This window comes from Macaca thibetana, chromosome X (genome assembly GCF_024542745.1).
Source record: "Macaca thibetana thibetana isolate TM-01 chromosome X, ASM2454274v1, whole genome shotgun sequence".
NCBI classification, from domain to species: Eukaryota; Metazoa; Chordata; class Mammalia; order Primates; family Cercopithecidae; genus Macaca; species Macaca thibetana.
The window spans coordinates 40,606,187-40,625,557 of record NC_065598.1 but is presented as its reverse complement, the minus strand read 5'-3'; the positions used below and the strand labels follow the sequence as shown (position 1 = coordinate 40,625,557).

General features: G+C 41.1%; 1 protein-coding gene and 1 pseudogene across 1 annotated transcript in view; both read right to left on the bottom strand.

The window, feature by feature from the left end:
* The window catches only part of DDX3X (DEAD-box helicase 3 X-linked), a 451,205-nt gene that overhangs the window by 301,222 nt on the left and 130,612 nt on the right, over nucleotides 1-19,371 (bottom strand). The window lies entirely within an intron of this gene.
* Nucleotides 7,101-7,856, bottom strand: LOC126946166 (chloride intracellular channel protein 4-like; annotated as a pseudogene).

Genomic DNA, 19,371 nt, shown 5'->3' with positions numbered 1-19,371 from the left:
TCACAGCGTAACTGACGGGACTGACAACCTTGTTGGCTATAGGAGCCCTTCAAACAGACCAGGAAAGAAAAAAATTATAAAGTACCCCAGACGGCTTAGCGAATAGGCCGTACTTGATATGGCAAGATTAGCCTCCATTGCCAGATCATCAGCACGATTCGGTGTTAGAACCCGGAAGAAACTTATGAACCCATCCGCTGTGTCATGGACTATTTTCTACATGTTTACATTCCAAAGTGCAGGCGTAGGAAAAACTTAGGCTAATCTCAAATTAATGGGGTGCTTGGAACAATTCTATACAGTCTGCCTAGGATGCCCAAATGAAGAGGAAATTAACAGTTCCTAATTTACAGATTTCCTTTTGACTTAAAACTACCTGTGGACATCAAATGGCATGCAAAATCATAGTAAAACCTTACAAAACGAGATCTATTTTATAGAGAACAGGGTTGAATTTAGTTATGCTATGATTATATCAGTTTGTAATAAAAGACTGTTAAAAATGGAACCAAACTAATTTAGGTGACAGTGAAAGCAAGTTATTGGTATCTTAAATTTTTAAACCATTTCTCTATTTAGCACTAGATTGTTTACAAATTTTTCACCACAAAATTACCTAATAGGGTATCCAAGATACATCATTCATAGCCCTAATAACTCTTAGCATATGTTACCTTGTTTTTGTAATTATTTCCATTAATCATTTGCTTACCCACTAGCTCATGGGCTTCTAAAAAGTAGACACGACCACCCGTGTACACTGTAGGCTGTTATCTTCGATTTTAGATAAGGAAACAGAAAGGGTAAATGATTTGCCCAAGGTCAGGATTGGAAAGTGTTGAACACTGGTCTTTTAACCCTATCAAAAGTGCACCTTTAACAAGGATTGTCCCCTCTCACCAATTCTGTTCAATATTGTACTTGCAGTTCTAGCCTGAAAAAGAAATGAAAGACATCCAGATAAGAAAGGAACAATTAAACTATCGCTACTTTCACATGACATGATTTTATATATAGAAAATCTTGGGAAATCCACTATAAAAAAAACCTAATAAAGCCAATAAGCAAGTTCTGGAAACTGCAGGATATAAGATCAATATTTAAACATCAGTTATAGTTTTACACACTAGCAATAAACAATCTGAAAATTAAGTTAAAATTCCATTACAATAGCATCAAAATCAATAAAGTTAAAAATCTATTTAACAAAAGAAATGCAAGATTTGTACATTGAAAACTACAGATCATTGAAAAACATTAAAGACTGAAATAAATGGAAAAAATCCCATATTCAAGGATTAAAAGACATAATACTATTAAGATAGCAATACTTCTCAAATTGATCTGCAGAGTCAATGCAATCCCTATCAAAATCCCAGCAGGCTTTTTTTTTTTTTTTTTTTTTTTTTGTGCAGAAAATGACAAGATGATGCTAAAATTCATACAGATAAAGAGTTTCCTTATCCACCTCTCTGCTAGCCAAAACAGTCTTGAAAAAGGAGAACAAGGCCGGGCGCGGTGGCTCAAGCCTGTAATCCCAGCACTTTGGGAGGCCGAGACGGGCGGATCACGAGGTCAGGAGATCGAGACCATCCTGGCTAACACGGTGAAACCCCGTCTCTACTAAAAAATACAAAAAACTAGCCGGGCGCGGTGGCGGGCGCCTGTAGTCCCAACTACTCGGGAGGCTGAGGCAGGAGAATGGCGTGAACCCGGGAGGCGGAGCTTGCAGTGAGCTGAGATCCGGCCACTGCACTCCAGCCTGGGCGGCAGAGCGAGACTCCGTCTCAAAAAAAAAAAAAAAAAAAAAAAAAAAAAAAGAAAAAGGAGAACAATGTTGGGAGGGCTCCTACTTACTGATTTCAGAACTTACTATAAAACTATACTGAGGAAGGACAGGTATATACGCCAATGGGATAGAATAAGGAGCTCATAAATAACCCTTAACATATATGGTCATCTGATTTTCCACAAGGGTGCCATGACCATTCAATGAGGGAAAGGACAGTCTTCAATAAATGGTGCTGGGAAAACTGGGTGTGTGTGTGTATATATATATTATATACATATATAATATATATTACATACATATATATATGCAAAACAATGGAGTTGGATCTTTTCCTCATGTAACATACAAAAATTAACTGAAAATGAATAAAAAACCTAACCATAAGAGATAAAACTATACCGTGACGGGGAAGTTTCAGAAGATTGGATTTGGCAATAATTTCTTGGATATGACAATAGCACAGGTGGAAAAAATAGATAAATTGGAGTTCAACAAAATTAAAACCTTTTGTGCATCAAAAGACACTATCAACAGAGTGAAAAGGCAACCTACAGAATGGGAGAAAATATTTGCAAATAATATATTTGATATGGCATTAATATCCAGAACATATGAAAAACTCCTACAACTCAACATCAGCAAAACACAAAACCCAAGTCAAAAATGGGCAAAGGACTTGCAGAGCCATTTCTTCAAAGAATATATGTAAATATCCAATACACACATGAAAAGACACTTAACATCATAGTCATTAGGGATATGCAAATCAAAACCATAATGAGATACCACTTCACACCCATTAGAAAGGCTATTAACCAAAAAAATAATAATAATAACCGGCCAGGATGTGGAGAAATTGGAACCCTCCTACATTGCTGGCAGGAATGTAAAATGGTGCAGCTGCTGTGGAAATCATGGCAGTTCCTCAAAAAGCATAAAATTACCATATGACCCAGCAATTCCACTCCTAGGTATATACCCCAAAGAAGGGAAAACAGGGACTGTAACAGACACTTGTACACCAACATTCATAGCAGCATTATTCACAATAGCCAAAATGTGCAAACAACCCAAATGTCCATCAACAAATGAATGGATAAACAAAATTTGGTGTATACACACAATGAAATATTATTCAGCCTTAGAAAGGAATGAAACTCTGATACATGCTACAACATGGATGAATCTTGAAAACACTATGCTAAGTGAAAGAAGCCAGTCACAAAGGCCACATATTGTATGGTTCCACTTATATGAGGTACCTAGAGTAGTCAAACTCATAGAGACAGAAAGTAGAATAGAGGCTGCCAGGGGCTAGGGGGAGAGGGTAATAGGGAGTTGTTTTATGGGTTCAGAATTTCTGTTTGAGATGATGAAAAAGGTTCTGGAAATGCAAAGTGGTGATAGTTGGACAACATTGCAAATGTACTTAATGCCTCTGAATAGTACTCTTAAAATGGTAAATTCTAAGTTATCTGTATTTTACAATTAAAAAAAAATGAAGAAAAGAAAATCTAGCCAAATACAATGTCATATGGTTTAGGCTATACATTACACCCCCACCAGCGGTTTTAGTCTCAACTCTCAAGTCAAGCTCACCACCAACTGATGCCTTGCGCTCTCTCGAGCTACCCAGAGGGTGCACCTTGGCTCCCAGGGTACATTTGGCCTACAGGACTGCCCCCTTTTGAGATCTTCCACTTAGTTAATGGGATAGGAAATAAACAGTTTTGAGATAAAAGAATAGGTTTATTATCACAGTGTAACTCCTTAAATTAAAATCCATATAGTCCAGGTCTTTCTTCTTCCTTTGTTTGGGTTTCTCTTTTCTAACACCTGTCCTTTAGTTTTCAAACTGTAATTTTTTCTAACTTCCTGGTTCTGCTTCATTAGGGCAAAACCTTATTATATTACATTTCCTCATAATATTTCCCATTGCTCTCTCTCCCCACTCTCCCTGCCCTAGAAATAGCTGATAAGTATACTCATTGTTTACTAGGACACTTATCTTAAACCATAGATAAATTTTCCTGGATAAATTGATATTATTTAATATTTTCAGGGCTACAAATTTTAAAGTTCTATAGGCAAGCGGTTAAAGGCTTCATACCTGTAGAAATACTTTCCGGGCTAATGGCCAAACTAAAATAGAAGAGGAGGGACCTTTGATAATATGTTCCCTAGAGAAGGCTTTGTGATTGAATGGAATGAGCAAAGTCCACAATGAGTTACTATTTTTAATATAAAAATATGATAACTAAAAATCTAAGTAGGTGGTCCCACTTCATCTTTATGACAACAGGCAGAAAATGTAGCTAGGGAGAACAAGAGAGAATTAAATGATCACCGTTGATAATGTGCTATTGCTCATGGATATTCGACTAAATTTTAAACACCAGTGCCTAACAACATGCTCAGAAGTAGTCTGTCCCTCCTGCTCTGTGGGAATCTCTCTGAAACTGACCTATTCCCAGGCAAAGACTTGGATGCAGAGTCCTGTAAGGATAGCAAGAGTAGCCCTAGCCTTGGATCATCCCTGAGTTCTGGGGACATAAAGGAGTCTAAAGTAAAACTACCATGTATCTGCCCACTCAAAGGGAACAAGCTACCTGGTCTTAGTCATGGTAAATGGGGCTTAGTCACCAATCAATGCCACAGACATTAGAAGGAGAACACCGAGGATAAGCTAGTTATGAGCGTTATCAACTCAAAGACTATTTAATATTAGTAACTGCACAAAAGTCTTGAAAACTTGCAGCCCATGTATGAAAGAAACTTGACAGTTGTCTCAAAGTTGATCTTTTTTTTTTTTTTTTTTTTTTTACCCCAAATTGTTGTTTATTTTCATGGGGGGGGAAAGAATCCTTTATGATAGTGAAAATATACTTTTTTTTTTTAATACAATAGCTGCCAACAATATACTGGTGTTGATGTTCCAAAGAGAAAAGAAAATACATGCATGCTATAATAAGCTTTCATTTGCCTGTTCAAGAAATTCTAAAGAAAATGCTCCAATTCCGTTCAACATTATGGCTTGAGAAATTGAAATTTTTCCATGATGAAAATATAATTTGTGTGACCCAAACCTTGACTATTTATAAAGGATGGAGTTTTTAAAAGCCCATATATGTCAATAATGAATGCTCCCCTCTCTTTGAATTAAATGCTTAATTCAAATTAATGTAAGAAATTGGTGAATCATTAAACTTGATGAAATTTGCATCAAAATTTTCATGAAAAAACACATCTATTTCCTCTCCATTTTTACTTTGTAGATATTTTCTAAATAGGTTTAAGTGCACAGAAACAAATACTATCTACATGCAACTCTGGAGAGATTCAAAACACAACAGAAGTAAAGTTAACGTGCCTAAATCCTAGAGTTGATCCACTTAGTGTAAGAATAAATGTCAGAAATCTCTTAATTGTAAACATCTTGCTCAAGGATTTAAAGACAAATTGTGAAAGCCAAAATTACCAAGAAATAAAATCTTATTTGAATTTTATGACAAAAGTTAACAGTCCTAGTAAAACAAGACAATAGAACTGTATAGAAAATCTGCATCTACATCAAAAAAGGGAAGTTTTATCAACTAGAATAGTAGAGAACTTTCCAACTGTTGAATACAAAAATTTCTCAGAATCCCTTGGAAAACAGTAAGACTTTCCATTCAGACTCCAATCTCCTCATTGAAGTAAATACAAAAGGTGTTTAAATGAAGGGGAATGATTTGTTAGTTGTAAAAATAAAATCAGATTATTTCCATTATGCCAATTTATATACTGCATCAACTGTCTACCATGAAAACTTTTATGACCCAAATTTCTCAAGATTTTAAGCTATGCTCTTTCCACATACAATGGGGTTAAAGAATGTTGTCGGATCATCCTTTTAACTAGGTAGCTTTTGTCCATTTACCAATTTCCATTTCATTTGACTAACTTCCCTGATAAAGTAGTATCTGTCTTTCTACAAAGAAAAATAATTCTGTCATCATCAAAATTACAATGGACATGCCTTCCTCGAACGTAGCCAAGTGTAATCACTGGGTTAATAAAAAACAAGAGAATAAATATCCCAAATGAAAATACTTTGAGTTGGGCCAGATGCAGTGGCTCATGCCTGTAATCCCAGCACTTTGGGAGGCCGAGGCGGGTGGATTATGAGGTCACGAGTTCAAGACCAGCCTGGCTAGGATGGTGAAACCCCATCTCTACTAAAAACACAAAAATTAGTCGGGCGCAGTGGCAGGCGCCTGTAATCCCAGCTACTTGGGAGGCTGAGGCAGGAGAATCTCTTGAACCCGGGAAGAGGAGGTTGCAGTGAGCCAAGACCGCGCTATTGCAACTCTAGCCTGGGCGACAGAGTGAGACTACGTCCCCTTCCCCCAAAAGAAAAGAAAATACTTTGAGTTTTAGAATGAATTTTCATCACTCTATTTTGAAGAATGGAGCTCTTTCCTCTGTTAGCTCTCCACCCTGCACTAAATATTACAAAAATCCAAAAAAATACATAAATATTCCTTGTACCATGCATTATGCACCAGTTTGGGGCTGCCTGATAAAGTCGTAGCTACTATTCTAACAAGCATTGCACCTCAAAATTCTGCCATCTACACACAGTGAATGGACACAATGGTGAGGGCTCCTGAGAGATGGCAAGCTACCTCTAAAGTGTAAAGTTTGTGGTGGAGTGTCTCCAAACTAAAAAGAGGGGAGCCCGGGTACAGAGGTAGGCAGGGTAAAAGGATTTCAAAATAATACTGCTTAGGAGTGTGTGTGTGTGTGTGTGTGTGTGTGTGTGTGTGTGTGTAATTTTTTTTTTTTTTTTTGAGACGCAGTCTCGCTCTGTCACCCAGGCTGGAGTGCAGTGGCACGATCTTGGCTCACTGCAACCTCCACCTCCCGGGTTCAAGCGATTCTCCCGCCTCAGCCTCCCAAGTAGCTGGGATTACAAGCACATGCCACCGCATCCTGCTAATTTTTTTTTTTTTTTTTTTTTTTTTTGTATTTTTAGTAGAGACGGGGTTTCACCATGTTGGCCAGGCTGGCCTTGAACTCCTGACCTCAGGTGATCCGCCTGCTTCGGCCTCCCAAAGTGCTGGGATACAGGCATGAGCCACTGCGCCCAGTCAAGGAGTGTATATTTTAAGATAACTACTATACCTTGTCTATCCTTGATCCTAATTTTCAATAACTGCATGTTCATGCAAAATATAGTTTCTACACTATAAGAAGAAGAGTAGCCTGTTAGGAAAAGCATATTCTTAGGGGAAGACATGAAGACATCTCTTTCATAAATGCGATTTTACTTGGTGGGTCTTTTGGCATCACTATAAGCTATTTCAACCTCCTTATCACTGGGACAGGTATTGAGGAACTCGTCCCTACTGTATGCATTAGTTAGGTATCTCCAGATGCCAGTCATCTCTTTTGGAATATCAAAGTTGTAATATTTTTTGGCCACCACCTTGACAATATGCAGTTTGGGCAGCAGGTTGCAATTAGCTAATGTCATTTCGTTGCCATCCAGAAATTTACGTGTAGAAAACTTAATGTCCTCTATACTATTTTCATCAGTTTCATCAGGGAGAGGAGAATTCAGATATTTATCCAGTTTCTGCAGAGTTTTTAGGAGATCCTTCTCCAGTGCTTCATTAGCCTCTCGCCTTCAATTCTTGATAAATGCAGAGAATTTGGCAAAGATGTCCATTCCAGCAGTATTTGATTCTGGGTGTTTTGGTGAAAGCTTTAAGTACTTGGGAGGGCATAAGACTTCTTCAAGAAATTCCTCAATCTTACTTACATCCGTTTTGACTTCACTGTTGAAACTTATAAATGGTGGGTGGGTCCCGGGAGCTAAGTTCTGAAGGTCTGCAGGCTTCCTTTTCAGGTCAACAGTTGTGACACTAAATACAACTCCTTTGAGTCAATGAATCATGAAGAGCCTCTGGGAAAAGGGGCAGTTTCCTATGCTTTCACCATCACTGCCAGCTTTGACGAGGTGCTCAATGAGGGGCTCTTTGTTCTCCTTCAGCCGGTTCAGCGGCATCGACAACGCCATGGCCGGCTCGGCTGCGCTCCGCTAACGGCGACGGCTGCTGCTGCTGCTTTTGCTCCTGCTCCGGGGCTGCTCCGACTGCCGGCTCCCGCTGCAGTGCTCGCTGGACAGTCCGGCGTCTAGCTGGCCGTGGCCTCGGCTCCTCAGCACCTCCCCACGTGCCCCGCGCGCGACCAGTTGATCATCTTAAAAACGCACTTGATTATTGGCCGGGCGCGGTGGCTCACAGGCCTGTAATCCCAGCACTTTGGGAGGCAGAGGTGGGCGGATCACAACAAGGTCAGGAGTTCGAGACCAGCCTGGCCAACATGGTGAAACCCCCATCTCTACTAAAAATACAAAAAAAAAAAAAAAAAAAAAAAAAAAAAAAAAAAAATTAGCTGGTCGTGGTGGTGTGCGCCTGTAATCCCAGCTACTCAGGAGGCTGAGGCAGGAGAATCGCCTGAACTCGGGAGGCAGAAATTGCAGTGAGCCGAGATTGTGCCACTGCACTCCAGCCTGGGGGACAGAGAAAGACTCCATCTCAAAAAAAAAAAAAAAAAAAAAAAAAAGTACTTGATATTACTCACAAATTGTGAGGCTGAAAAAACGTTTCTAAATTATTGATAAGAAAAGGCCGGCGAGGTGGCGCCCGTAATCCCAGCACTTTGGGAGGCTGAGGCAGGCGGATCACGAGGTCAGGAGATAGAGACCTACCGGCTAAATGGTGAAACCCCGTCTCTACTAAAAATACAAAAAATTATCTGGGCATGGTGGCGCGTGCCTGTAGTCTCAGCTACTCAGGAGACTGAGGCAGGAGAATTGCTTGAACCTGGGAGGCGGAGGTTGCAGTGAGCCGAGATGGCACCACTGCACTCCAGCCTGGGCAACAGAGCAAGACACCATCTCAAAAAAAAAAAAAAAGAAAGAAATTTTGATCAACCATGATTTTTTTTTCCCTGGATTTTGCACTGTTTAATTTATCAGCTGTTTATTTTTATTTTTATTTTTTTTTTTTATTTATTTTTTTTTTTTTGAGACGGAGTCTCACTCTGTTACCCAGGCTGGACTGCAGTGGCCGGATCTCAGCTCACTGCAACCTCCGCCTCCCGGGTTTACACCATTCTCCTGCCTCAGCCTCCCGAGTAGCTGGGACTACAGGCGCTCGCCACCTCGCCCGGCTAGATTTTTGTATTTTTTAGTAGAGACGGGGTTTCACCGTGTTAGCCAGGATGGTCTCGATCTCCTGACCTCGTGATCCGCCCGTCTCGGCCTCCCAAAGTGCTGGGATTACAGGCTTGAGCCACCGCGCCCGGCCTATTTTTATTTTTGTTTTTATTTTTTGAGACGGAGTGTTGCTCTGTCACCCAGGCTGGAGTGCAGTGGCGCGATCTCGGCTCACTGCAAGCTCCGCCTCCCGGGTTCCCGCCATTCTCCTGCCTCAGCCTCCCGAGTAGCTGGGACTACAGGCGCCGCCAACTCGCCCGGCTAGTTTTTTTTTTGTATTTTTAGTAGAGACGGGGTTTTACCGTGTTAGCCAGGATGGTCTCGATCTCCTGACCTCGTGATCCGCCCGCCTCGGCCTCCCAAAGTGCTGGGATTACAGGCTTGAGCCACCGCGCCCAGCCTATCAGCTGTTTAAATCTTGCTATTTGTGGTGATTTCTCATTGTAAATATTCCCTTTTGTACCTAATTTTGCATTTGTAATTTTGACATTTTTTTTTCAAGGAAGGCTCCCAGAATTGTGTAAGCATCAGGCTTCATAAAGCATGGGTTTGCCCCTGTGAAGAGGGATAAGGTAATAATAAATAATTAGAGGCAAAGCCATGAAGGTACCCGTAGTGTCATTTGAGAGTCTGTGTATATTTTGTTAGTTTCTCTAGTTAAAAAACAAAAAGATTTTAAAAAATCCCCCCAGCAATTTAGAAAGCCAAGAAAAACACAAATGAAATAAATATACGCAATGAGATGAAACGTTTCTTATTCTGATTTTCAAAAGAACCTTGAGAGGCCCAAATGGTGGAAGCTGAGCCCGCAGGGCCTGGGCATCAAACTGGATGGCTTTGCAGGAAACCCTAAAAAGAAATCTGGGATAGGAGCAAAAAGGAGGAGGGGTGGCTGAGAGAGCAAGGGCCAGCCAGGGCCTGTAACATCACCACTTTGGAAGGACAAGATGGGAGGATCACTTGAGCTCAGGAGTTTGAGACCAGTCTGGGCAACATAGTGAGACCACATCACTACAAAAAAATAATAAAAAATCAGCCAGGCATGGTGGCACATGCCAGTAGTCCCAGCTACTGGAGAGGCTGAGGCTGTAGTGAACCAAAATCACACCACTGCACTCCAGCCTGGGCAACAGAACCAGGCCTTGTCTCAAAAAAACACAAAAAACAGGACCGGGTGCCGTGGTTCATGCCTAGCACTTTGGGAGGCAGAGGCGGGTGGATCACCTGAGGTCAGGAGTTTGAGACCAACCTGGCCAACATGGCAAAACCCCGTCTCTACTAAAAATACAAAAATCAGCCGGATGTGTTGGTGCATGCCTGTAATCCCAGCTACTCGGGAGCCTGAGGCAGGAGAATCGCTTGAACCCAGGGGGCAGAAGTTGCTGTGAGCTGAGATCACGCCATTGCACTCCAGCCTGGCCAAGAAGAGCAAAAGAGCAAAACTCCGTCTCAAAACAAACAACAGCAACAACAACAAAATAAAATATAAAAATAAAGATTTAAGGAGTAAGACCTGAAAAGTTCTGGCGGGACCCCAGAGCTGACCCCAGGTCAACCTGCCTCCCTGCACTTTACCTTACCCCAGGGAGCATCACGATTAATATTCCACCAGAGTCTTTTAGCCAGTGTTTTAGGTATTATTTCACTTCTTTTACTGTAGAGTTTTTAGATCTTTGGGGCTTTTTTAAAAAATTTGAAGGGCTGTATCTTACATATTCTGTGTAAACCACCATAGCGCAAAGTAATTTGATCCTTTTGTTTTTACTAGCGAAATCGTATTTATTTCATCTAGGCCTAAGAAGTACATATTTTCCCCGGAGGAGATATCACCAGTTTGTGGCACAGATTATGCCTCATTCCTGACCCTATGCTGGTTCTAGTAAATCCATTGCTCCTTAGCAGTGGTATAGCTCAGATATAGATCTACGTACCATCTGGAGGATTCCAAATTTTTCAGCCATATTCACAATCAAAACTGCACTGCAGTCACCCAGACCAACCATTTGCTAATTCAAGTCAGACATCAAGTCAAATTCTCTACATGACTGCAACCTAGAGAGAAGCTTCAGTTCTGTCCTGCTTTCTGCCTCAGCACTGTTATTTCTTCTTGACTAGCCTAGAAGTCTTGTAAAAAGGCAAATTTTCAACCAACTCTTCCTTTTGCTAGAGTTTCTTCAAAGTCTACTCTAATTTGGAAATATTACTGCTTATCTTAGAAAAAGTAAACACTTTTAAAGCCCGTAAGCAAATATGCTCATTTGCTACCAATTCATCTACTATAACATCATTAATTTGGATCTCACTAAATTAGAACATGATATTCTAGACAGCAACTGTCTTGAATTTTATGCTTATCCTATCATTGGGGAAAAGAAAAAAAAAGCATATTCAAATCAACAGTATAAACAAAATTATAAGAGAATTATTTATAATCTAGTCTCTATTACAGAGTTGTTTGGAATATTTTAGAAAAATCTGCTAAAATGCTAAACTTCAAAATCATTTTTAGTAATTAAAGTAGCTTCTCTAAAGCATGTGAAAGGGCCCTGTTTCCACACAGAACTTTCTAGAATCAAGAGAGCCATGGCCAAGTTAAAGAGGTACCTCCAGCGACTCTACTGCAGGCTACTAAAAGTTTCAAATCGGCCAGGCGCAGTGGCTCACGCCTGTAATCCCAGCACTTTGGGAGGCCAAGGTGAATGGATCACCTGAGGTCAGGAGTTCGAGACCAGCCTGACCAACACGGTGAAACTCCGTCTCTACTAAAAGTACAAAAAAATTAGCCAGGTGTGGTGGCAGGCGCCTATAATCCCAGCTACTTGGGAAGCTGAGACAGGAGAATCGCTTGAACCCGGGAGGCAGAGGTTGCAGTGAACCGAGATCATGCCACTGCACGAAAGAAAGAAAATCAAAGATAAAATCTTCTAAGAAGCCAGAGGGGAAAAACACCTTACCTACAGAGGAGCAAAGATAAGAATCACATCAGACTTCTCTTTAGAGCCCACACAAACAAACAAGAAGAGAGTGGAGTAAAATATTTGAAGTGTTAGAAAAAAAAAATCAACCCACCAATCTAGAATTCTATATGCAGCCAAATTATCCTTCCAATGTGAGGGGGAAGTAAAGATTTTCTCAGACAAACAAACACTGAGGTATTTTCTTGCCTGTATACCTCCTTGAAAGAAATGTTAAGTGCTTCAGAAAGAAGGAGAATTATAGAGGGAGGTCAAAGACTTGTATCTACATTAAGAAAGTAAGAGGGGCTAGGCGCGGTGGGCTGAGGTGGGCAGATCACCTGAGGTCAGGAGTTGGAGACCAGCCTGGCCAACATGATGAAACCCCGTTTCTACTAAAAATACAAAAATTGGCAGGGCGTGGTGGCAGGTGCCTATAATCCCAGCTACTCAGGAGGCTGAGGCAGGAGAATTGCTTGAACCCGGGAGGAGGAGGTTGCAGTGAGCCGATATTGTCTAGCCTGAGTGACAAGAGTGAGACTCCGTCTCAAAGGAAAAAAAAAAAAAAGAAGAGGATTAGAGAAGGAATAAATGAAGGTAAAATAAAATATTTTATTTTTATTTTTAATCTAATAGATAATAGTTTGTTCAAAATAATAATAGCAGTGATTCAATATTAGCAGTATTCAGTATAGCTTATGGATAACTGAAATGAATGACAGCAATGTTATAGGGGTGTGAGAGAGGAACTGAGAATACTCTGTTATAAGGTACTTGTATTACCTGTCAAGTGGTAGTGTTATTTGAAAGTGGACTTAGATTAGTTGTAAATGTATACTGCAAACTCTACAGCAACTTCAGAAAAGAAAGAAATAGAATTTATATGCTAAGAGAGGAGAGAAATTAGAATCATATAAAATGTTCAACTGGCCGGGCATGGTACCTCACGCTTATAATCCCAGCACTTTGGGAGGTCAAGGCGGACAGATTGCTTGAGCCCAGGAGTTCGAGACCACCCTGGCCAACATGGTGAACTCCTCTTTCTACCAAAAAAAAAAAAAAAATACAAAAATTAGCCAAGTGTGCTGGCGCACGTCTGTAGTCCCAGGAACTCAGGAAGCTGAGGTAGGAGGATCACTTGAGCCCAGGAGATCGAGGCTGCAGTGATCCAAGATCATGGCACTGCACTCCAGCCTGGACAACAAAGCAAAATCCTGTTTAGAAAAATAAAAAAACAGGCCGGGCACGGTGGCTCAAGCCTGTAGTCCCAGCACTTTGGGAGGCCGAGACGGGCGGATCACGAGGTCAGGAGATCGAGACCATCCTGGCTAACCCAGCAAAACCCCATCTCTACTAAAAAATACAAAAAACTAGCCGGGCGAGGTGGCAGGCGCCTGTAGTCCCGGCTACTCGGTAGGCTGAGGCAGGAGAATGGTGTGAACCTGGGAGGCAGAGCTTGCAGTGAGCTGAGATCCAGCTACTGCACTCCAGCCTGGGCAACAGAGCGAGACTCCGTCTCAAAAAAAAAAAAAAGAAAAAGAAAAAGAAAAAAACAAAAAACGTTCAGCTAACACCAGAGAAGGCAGAAAAAAAGTGTAAGACAAAAACAAAACAAAACAAAACAAGAAGAACAAGGATAATGAATAGAAACCAGTAACAAACATGGTAGACGTTAATCCAACTATATCAATAGTCACTTAAACATCAATGGTCTAATTATTATAAAAGACACCAATTACAAGACAGAAACTGTCAGAAGAGATTAAAAAAACCCAACACCCAGCTATTTATCATCTACCAGAAACCAACTTTAAATATAAAGACATATATTAAAAGTAAAGGGATGTTAGCTGGGCATGGTGGCTCATGCCTGTAGTCTCAGCTACTTGGGAGGCTGACGTGGGAAGATGGCTTCAGCCCAGGAGGAGGAAGCTGCAATGAGCCAAGATCATTCCACTGTACTCCAGCCTGGGTGACACAGGGAGACTCTGTCTTAAAAAAAAAAGAAAGAAAAAAAAGAGTATCATCAAGTTTTACGTGCATACATATATGCTCTTTATTGATTAATTGATTGATTGATTGATTGATTTTGAGATGGAGTCTCGCTGTCACCTAGGCTGGAGTTCAATGGCCGCCTCCCAGGTTCAAGCGATTCTCCTGCCTTAGCCTCCTGAGTAGCTGGGATTACAGGCGCATGCCACCGTGCCCGGCCTGCATATGCTTTTCACATATTTTAACAAAAATATTAAATCATTTCAGTACTTACGTGCGAAGTAAGCACTATTCTAGGCACTATATGTGTATTAATTCCTCATTCTAGGCACCATATGTGTATTAATTCCTTTAATCCTTATAATAAACCTGTAAGTGAGGTGGTATTATCTTATTTTAGATAGGAAAACTATGGCATAGATATAGCATTTGGCTGTAGTCATGTGATTAGTAGGCACAGAGCTAAAATTCAGACAGACCCCACTCAGTCAGGCCCCAGTGTCTGTGTTCTTAGACTTTCTATGTTACAACTGCATATAAAAATAATCATAGAAGGGGCTTAGCACAGTGTCTCAACCACAATATTAAGTGCTCAATATTATCATTATCATTTTTTACCATTATTACTAGGCTTCATTGAATCTGAGGTGCCATCAATTGTAGATACATCATTATTTTATGTGCCACTAACAAAGAAAGAAAACCCTGCCAATCATAACTGAAGGCTGAGTGCTCTAAAATGCATTCCAATTTCAAAGATGTGAGGAAATTGCACTTTGTAGAGTGAATGAAATTCAGTATTGTTATATATAGTTTTGCATTTAGTGTACAATTGCTTTGAATACCATCCATGTCCTAAGGACCCCCAAATTGACATTTTCAATACTGACCACTTCTTTAAACTGTAGACCTGCATATCCAACTGCTTACTTGACATCTCCCCGTGGATGCTAACAGACATCTCAAAAATTAAATACCTAAAACTGAGTTCTCAATAGTCTTTACCATATCAGTATATGGCATTTTTATTCTTCCAATTATTTAGCCCAAAAGCCTTGGAGTCAACAAATTCTGATGTCTCTACCTTCAATATAAACCTAAAATTCTACCACATCTTACTACTCTCATTGCCAATACACTATTCCAAAGCACCTGTGGCAGAGATTGCTAGCTCCTCACCTGATCCACGCTTTCCTCTTCTTCCTGGGAACACATTTCCCAGCCCCCCCTTGCAGTTAGATATAGTCATATGATGAAATTGCTTTATAAGCAATGAAATAGGAGAGCAAATTTCTCGTGCCACTTTTAGCCTGCTCCTATAAAACTCACAAACATATTCCTATATGTTTTTATCCTCTACCAGGTTGCTCCAGTAGGGATGACTGCGTGCAACCCCCAAGGATGACCTTGGTGTCCATGTGCTGAAGGTAGCAAAGCTCTTGTCACCCTGGGTTTCTGAATGACTGCATGGAGGAAGGTTGCCCCGTTGACCTGTTCACCCACGTAATACTTTAAGATGAGCAATAACAAAACGTGTTGTATTTGAGTCAGTGAGCAGTGACAAAACTGATATTGGAGGATACAACATGGAGAGCCATGTTAAAAAGCAGCAAAATTCTTGATTAAAATGTCACCTGTGATAAATTAGAAGTCAGACCAAATGTCTCCTGAGCCTATAACTCTAGGGAAAAAAAGATAGAAAGCAATTTTAGGTATGTATTGATGGTTACTTGCTGTATTTAGCAAGGTATTACATGAAGAGAAAAGCTGACTCAAAAACTGGCTGGTTCAATAGCAGAAATGAAAGAAAATAAAGAGTTAAAATAGGCTGGGCACGGTGGCTCACGCCTGTAATCCCAACACTTTGGGAGGCCAAGGTGGGGGGATCACGAGGTCAAGAGTTTGAGACCAGCCTGGCCATCATGGTGAAACCTTCTCTCTACTAAAAATACAAAAATTAGCCGGGTGTGGTGGCGTGTGCCTGTAGTCCCAGCTACTCAGGAGGCTGAGGCAGGAGAATTGCTTGAACCCGGGAGGTGGAGGTTGCAGTGAGCCAAGATCGTGCCACTGCACTCCAGCCTGGGCGACAGAGCAAGACTCTATCTTGAAAAAAAAAAACAAAAAGTTAAAACAATGCCACACACCAACAACCATCTGATCTTCAACACAGTTGACAAAAACAAGCAATGGGGAAAGGACTCCCTACTCAATAAATAGTGCTGGGATAACTGGTTAGCCACATGCAGAAGATTGAAATTCCACCCCTCCCTTACACCATACACAAAAATCAATTCAAGATGGATTAAAGGCTTAAATGTAAAACCTAAACTATAAAAATCTTACAAGATAATCTAGGAAATACCATTCTGGAATAGGACCTCACAAAGATTTCATGACAAAGATGCCAAAACCAGTTGCAACAAAAACAAAAATTGACAAATAGGACCTAATTATAGAGCTTCTGCACAGCAAAAGAAACTATCAACAGAGTAAACAGACAACCTATAGAATGGGAGAAAGTATTTACAACCTATGAACCCGACAAAGGTCTACTATCCAGAATCTGTAAGGAACTTAAATCAACTAGAAAAAAACAAACAACCCCATTTAAAAATGGGCAAAGGACAATAACAGACACTCTTCAAAACAAGACATAAACACATACACAGGGAAGCGAGGGGAGAGAGAGCATCAGGACAAATAGCTAATGCATGTGGGGCTTAATACTTACATGATGGGTTGATAGGTACAGCAAACCACCATGAAACATGTTAATCTATGTAGCAAACATGCACGTGCTATACAGGTATCCCAGGACTTTAAATTAAATTAAATTTAAAAAAATACACATGGCCAACAAGCACATGAAAAAAGGTTCAACATCACTAATTATTAGAGAAATGCAAATCAAAACCATAATGACCCCAAAGTCCCCAAAGCCTCCCTGCCCTTAAGTCAAATTTTTAAAAAAACGTGGCCAGGCACGGTGGCTCACGCCTATAATCCCAGCACTTTGGGAGGCCGAGGCGGGTGGATCATGAAGTCAGGAGCTCGAGACCAGCCTGACCAAATGGTGAAACCCGTCTCTAGTAAAAATACAAAAAAATTAGCCGGGCACCTGTAACCCCAGCTACTCAGGAGGCTGAGCCAGGAGAACCTTTTAAACCCGGGAGGCAGAGGTTGCAGTGAGCCGAGATCATGCCACTGCACTCTAGCCTGAGCAACAGAGTGAGACTCCATGCCAAAAAAACCAAAAAAACAAAAAACATGAGATGCCATCTCACAGCACTCAGAATGGCTATTATTAAAAAGGCAAAAAACTACAGATGCTGGAAAGGTTGTGGAGAAAAAGGAATGCTTATACACGGCTGATGAAAATGTGGATTAGTTCAGCCACTGTGGAAAGCAGTATGGCAATTTATCAAAGAGCTGAAGGCAGACTTACCATTCCACCCAGCATTCCAATTATTGGTATATACCCCCCAAAATACAAATCATTCTACCATAAAGACCCATGCATGCATATGTTGACTACAGCACTATTCACAATAGCAAATACGTGGAATTAACCTAAATGACCATGTATGGTAGAATGGATAAAGAAAAGGTAGTATATATACACCATAGAATACCATGCAACTTTGAAAAAGAACAAGATCATATCCTTTGCAGCAACATGGATGAAGCTGGAGGCCATTATCCTAAGTGAACTAACACAGGAACAGAAAACCAAATATCTCATGTTCTCGCTTATAAGTGGGAGCTAAACACTGATTCCTCATGGACGTAAAGAAGGGAACAATAGACACTAGGCCCTGCTTGAAGGCGGACAGAGGGAGGAGGGGAGGAATAAAAAACTACCTATTGGTTATTACCTGGGTGGTGAAATAATCTGTACACCAAACCCCTGTGACATACAATGTACCTATATAACAAACCTGCACATGTACCCCTGAACCTAAAAGTTAAAAAGAAAGAGTTGGGAAATTTGAGGATACAGCGTTAGAAAAGCTCTCTGCTGCTATATCCCAAATGAGAAGAGAGGAGACTGAAAAAGATTTTGTGTCACAAAGTGTACGGGAAAGGCTTTGTCATGATATTCTGGTGACGCTGCACATCTTCATGTAGGCCACACGAGCGAGGCTTGGCTGCAGTCTGACCTGAGTGTTGGCAAAATGTCCCCTGATTCTCCCTGGAACAAGGGGAGATAAGGGCAAGGAACTGCTGCAAGGCAATTTCATGTCCCTATCTTGTGAGCTTTTGATCCCTTGACACAATAGTCCATAAAGACCCCTCACTTAGAGAGACCGTGCCCTAAAGCAAAAATTAGATTAAAGGTGGTGGTGCCCTCACCTAAGCCTGTTGCTTGAGATGACATCAAGGTAGCCACCATTAATTTGAAAGGGAAAGAAGCACAGGACCAAGAAACAAACACTACAAAAAGGAGACTTTACCACTACGTCTAGGAAAGGACATTGGGCATAGTTACGTTACAGCACATGGAACTGTCTGGAAGCAAAGAGATCTGAAGCCTTCTATGATTTTGAAGGAATTAAATTACCAAAGAAACCAAGAGCCTGCTCTCAAAACGCTTCCAGGTGTAAAACGACCCTTGGGCAGGAAATGATCAGAGAAGGCTGCCATGGCCTCCAATCCCCATCATTATCTCTCTGACTTCATTTCCTACTTTCCCCCCTCGCTCCCTCCGTTCCAGCCAGCCTCCTTACCATTCCTTTAAGCATAAACATGCTACCACCTTTGCTTTTGCTGATTCTTCTGCCAGGAAAAATTGTTTTTTTCAGATATTCATATGGCATAGGACACTGTGGATCCCAGCCCCAGGCCTATTTAGGGGAAAGTGAAATAGTCTACCCTTCTTCCTGCAAGCTGCCACTCCCACAGACATCCAGGTCCACTGTTGCCATAAAACAAAAGCTAGGCGTAACCTAATTGCCCTGCCACCTGTTCATGCAAGAACCTCAACTCCCCACAAAAAGCACCTCATTATTTCCAGGAGTTGCTGGAGGTTGTCACACATACTTAGGAACAAGTCCACTGCAACAGTCTCTGTAAGACTACTCTCAGCTGGATACCACAGACACCGCTGCCGCTCTAAGGGCTCTGTTAGGATGTTGGTTTCTCCTGCAGGATTGCAATAGTTCTGCTCTGATGGCCCTCTGGACTGTAGGGGGCTGCAGAAGGAGTGCAGTGGTCTGTGGGTGGTTGGGATGAACGGCTCTCTCCCCGTGTTATCTTCTGCTAAAGCAGTACAGGGCGGTGCCAGATGGAAATATAGGCTAAGGCAGCTATTGGAAGTCTAGTAAGAGAAGGGCATTAGTGCTCTCTAGGTACACACTTTTTTCTCT